Source organism: Diadema antillarum, unplaced genomic scaffold (genome assembly GCF_040938485.1).
Source record: "Diadema antillarum isolate AM-2024a unplaced genomic scaffold, OU_Dant_1.0 scf00000125, whole genome shotgun sequence".
NCBI classification, from domain to species: Eukaryota; Metazoa; Echinodermata; class Echinoidea; order Diadematoida; family Diadematidae; genus Diadema; species Diadema antillarum.
In genome coordinates, this window is record NW_027271014.1 from 947,031 (window position 1) to 951,712 (window position 4,682).

At 38.7% G+C, this 4,682-nt stretch overlaps 1 long non-coding RNA gene across 1 annotated transcript; it reads left to right on the top strand.

The window, feature by feature from the left end:
• The first annotated feature begins 505 nt into the window (after positions 1 to 505).
• On the top strand, positions 506 to 2,254 carry LOC139720243 (uncharacterized). The gene is made up of 3 exons (XR_011710151.1): positions 506 to 831; positions 1,298 to 1,442; positions 2,185 to 2,254. It is a non-coding gene; the product is annotated as an uncharacterized lncRNA (long non-coding RNA).
• Positions 2,255 to 4,682: the final 2,428 nt, after the last annotated feature.

Sequence of the window (4,682 nt, forward strand, 5' to 3'; positions counted from 1 at the left end):
CACTGACACTGTGTTGCCAGAAGGTGATCTCGATTGATACGGTAATAAAAAAAAAATGGTGAAATTTGGTTTTTTATATAATTGTGATGACCTATGTAGTAAAAAGGACTTTTATTTGCCACCACATTCGAGCATCCACACAACTGGGAGAATACCATAGTGCTATTGCACTCCCACGTCATGTGTGGCAATCATAAAGTAAGAAATACGATGCATGCACTGTTAAGTGTTAGTCCACTGTGACATCACACTTCTAGCTGAAGATCAACGTGCTCACACATCATGGAGATCGATCCCCCTTTTTAGCAGACGACAACGGGTACTATATTTGAACATTGTTTTTTATGAAAGTTACAGGTGACCTTAGGCATTGAAATTTGGCAGAGCGCTCATCTTTGGGTCTTTCTAAATATGCTGATCGATGTAGCTAAAAAGTAATTTCTAGCTTTTCTATTGATGCACACTTAGTATTTGTGTGAACAAAACGGAACTGCATATTGTCTTGTGGAGATGAGTTCTAAATCCATTTCTGAACATTGTGTTTTCATGCTTTCCTCCAGATGAAAAGACGTAACATGACAGTTCTTCGGGAGTGATGGTGATTTAAAGGAACTCGGTATAGGGGTCATCATTTGGAGAACGAAGACAGATTGATAGCTGTACAGTCTCTGTCACACCACGAGGGTGCAGATCACCAGATTGAAGAAGTACATGTAACAGATGTGGCCAACGACGAGCCATTGAATGCAGGGTTGACGAATGCTGGAAACACCGGGCCAACATCAGCGAAGGAGCCTCTGAGATATGGACTTCCATTGCACTAACCCTGCTGTAAGCTATTCTGTTGTTTTCCACGATGATTAATGAAGGGAGACTAGTTTGAAATTGATTCACATTTATTTTACATTCTAGAGTCTCAGTAATTACATAAGAGGCTACATTAAGAGACTGAAAGCTTTGTTGGTTTTGTTTTGTTTGAAGAAATGATTTTCAAGTATTAATTATTCTTCATGGAGCAGTTTTGGAGCTGTCCTTCTCTCTGAAAATGAAAGCCTTGAGAGGTTAGTACTCGTATTTAAGAAAAATGTGTACTTGCTGTATCGACAGAAGTGAAAACCATGTTATGGTCAGTCTTGAGTTGTGTAAGTAGAGCTGAACGTTGCTTATGGCAAATATGTATATTAAATGATTTTGCACTTCAAGTTTATAATGTAAACTGGAGGGACCTATTACTTAGTATCCTCATGCCATAATTTGTATTATTTGTAAAACCTTTAAATTTTACTTATTTGCCCAGGAATTCAACACACACATCACTCCAAGGGGGAGGAGATACTTCAATAGCTGATGGAAGGAGTTCTGACTGCTCCAAGGAGACACCTGCTTATCCAGATCATCGTAGCATATTTCTTGTTGATAATGGAAGCAGAAAACTGTACAGCGTAAGTTCAATTGTTTGAATAATGGTCTGGAAAACCAGTTTCCCATTGTCATGTCTTGTACTATACATTTCCATGCAATATAGCACCATCTAATTTGCCTGTTCACTTTTGTTTTTGTCTTCTCAAATATAAAGAATAACAGTCTAAAATGTGCCCCCCCCCCAAAAAAAAAATAAATAAATAAATAAATAAATAAATAAAATTATAAATAAATAAAAATAAAAATGAAGGGACCGGTAAGTATAACGTTGTAAATGAAGTGATGGTTATAGATTTAAAAATAAAGACTGATATACTTGTATGAAACATGTAAACAGAGTGTACCTACAAGACTCCGCGCTGACTTATTTTCTTGGTAGCCCCATTGGGCCACATGTAAATGATAATAGTCCTAATACTTATGATATAATTACAATAATGATGAATAAAAAAAATGGAAATTGATTTGCCATAAAGTTCGATGGATAATCACATCTTGTATTTTTCTACTAACTGTGCACATCCACACTTAACCCATCTGCATGAAATTTTCATTTGTATTAACTGATATTTGGTGTAAGAAGCACATGAATAAATGTACTTGAAACAGCGGTACTGAATAGCAATAGAAATTAATGCCAAGAAAAAAAAATGAAAATAGTTCAGCCCCTTAAAAGATTGAAATGAGGGTCAATTTTTTGATGCTATATATTTGCTTCGTAGAATATGATTAACACTCTTCTTGCTTCCTTTTTAAATTCAGATACCCAAGTAGTGAGCAAAAGACGCGTTGAAGCCAAGGCAGTTGCGATGCAGTACCCCACTTTGTGAGACACCACACAAGGTGCACAAGGATATGTAAGTTTATACTCATAAGTTTATGTGATCTACAACTCTTTAGCCCTCTTTAGCAGAAAGCTTAAGTGACATACATGGTATCTTATTCATCTAGCTTTTAAAAACTTGAACATTTTCAACTTTTCTCCAGAGATAGTGGACAGAATTCTCGCTATCGCCAATGACGTAAAAAGTACCCGGATGTGGCTTTTTCGTCAAGATTTAGTGCACTTGGTAGCAAGGGCACTTCCGGCGCGGAGCATAATTTGCACAACGCTAGCGTGCGCGTACGTGTACCTTACCTATAGCGCCGCGCCGACCACGGTAGTACTAGTCCGGGAGCCAGCGGGGATCAGCCTAGCTGAAAAGGTTACCAATTTTTATGTGTATAGCAATTTAGTACATATGCCCCTGAGTATGGAAATGCACGTCTGGCTGGTCATCGGTGGTGGGTGTGGCCAGGAGAGCCACAAAAAGGACCCCCCAAAATTAGGCTAGCCTAGCTGGAAAAGTAACCCCATGAAAACAACTGGAACTTGTTCGTTACACTTACAGGATAAATGAATGACCATTGCCAGACGTTTTAAGTGGTGGGGGGTAGCCGCCAGACGCTCTTAAAGGCCCAACTCCAGCTAGGCTAGCCTAGCTGAAAAAGTAACCTCATGAAAACCACTGGAACTTGTTCGTTACACTTACAGGATAAATGAATGACCATTGCCAGACGTTTTAAGTGGTGGGGGGTAGCCGCCAGACGCCCTTAATTATTTGTAAAACCTTTAAATTTTACTTATTTGCCCAGGAATTCAACACACACATCACTCCAAGGGGGAGGAGATACTTCAATAGCTGATGGAAGGAGTTCTGACTGCTCCAAGGAGACACCTGCTTATCCAGATCATCGTAGCATATTTCTTGTTGATAATGGAAGCAGAAAACTGTACAGCGTAAGTTCAATTGTTTGAATAATGGTCTGGAAAACCAGTTTCCCATTGTCATGTCTTGTACTATACATTTCCATGCAATATAGCACCATCTAATTTGCCTGTTCACTTTTGTTTTTGTCTTCTCAAATATAAAGAATAACAGTCTAAAATGTGCCCCCCCCCCAAAAAAAAAAAATAAATAAATAAATAAATAAATAAATAAAATTATAAATAAATAAAAATAAAAATGAAGGGACCGGTAAGTATAACGTTGTAAATGAAGTGATGGTTATAGATTTAAAAATAAAGACTGATATACTTGTATGAAACATGTAAACAGAGTGTACCTACAAGACTCCGCGCTGACTTATTTTCTTGGTAGCCCCATTGGGCCACATGTAAATGATAATAGTCCTAATACTTATGATATAATTACAATAATGATGAATAAAAAAAATGGAAATTGATTTGCCATAAAGTTCGATGGATAATCACATCTTGTATTTTTCTACTAACTGTGCACATCCACACTTAACCCATCTGCATGAAATTTTCATTTGTATTAACTGATATTTGGTGTAAGAAGCACATGAATAAATGTACTTGAAACAGCGGTACTGAATAGCAATAGAAATTAATGCCAAGAAAAAAAAATGAAAATAGTTCAGCCCCTTAAAAGATTGAAATGAGGGTCAATTTTTTGATGCTATATATTTGCTTCGTAGAATATGATTAACACTCTTCTTGCTTCCTTTTTAAATTCAGATACCCAAGTAGTGAGCAAAAGACGCGTTGAAGCCAAGGCAGTTGCGATGCAGTACCCCACTTTGTGAGACACCACACAAGGTGCACAAGGATATGTAAGTTTATACTCATAAGTTTATGTGATCTACAACTCTTTAGCCCTCTTTAGCAGAAAGCTTAAGTGACATACATGGTATCTTATTCATCTAGCTTTTAAAAACTTGAACATTTTCAACTTTTCTCCAGAGATAGTGGACAGAATTCTCGCTATCGCCAATGACGTAAAAAGTACCCGGATGTGGCTTTTTCGTCAAGATTTAGTGCACTTGGTAGCAAGGGCACTTCCGGCGCGGAGCATAATTTGCACAACGCTAGCGTGCGCGTACGTGTACCTTACCTATAGCGCCGCGCCGACCACGGTAGTACTAGTCCGGGAGCCAGCGGGGATCAGCCTAGCTGAAAAGGTTACCAATTTTTATGTGTATAGCAATTTAGTACATATGCCCCTGAGTATGGAAATGCACGTCTGGCTGGTCATCGGTGGTGGGTGTGGCCAGGAGAGCCACAAAAAGGACCCCCCAAAATTAGGCTAGCCTAGCTGGAAAAGTAACCCCATGAAAACAACTGGAACTTGTTCGTTACACTTACAGGATAAATGAATGACCATTGCCAGACGTTTTAAGTGGTGGGGGGTAGCCGCCAGACGCTCTTAAAGGCCCAACTCCAGCTAGGCTAGCCTAGCTGAAAAAGTAACCTC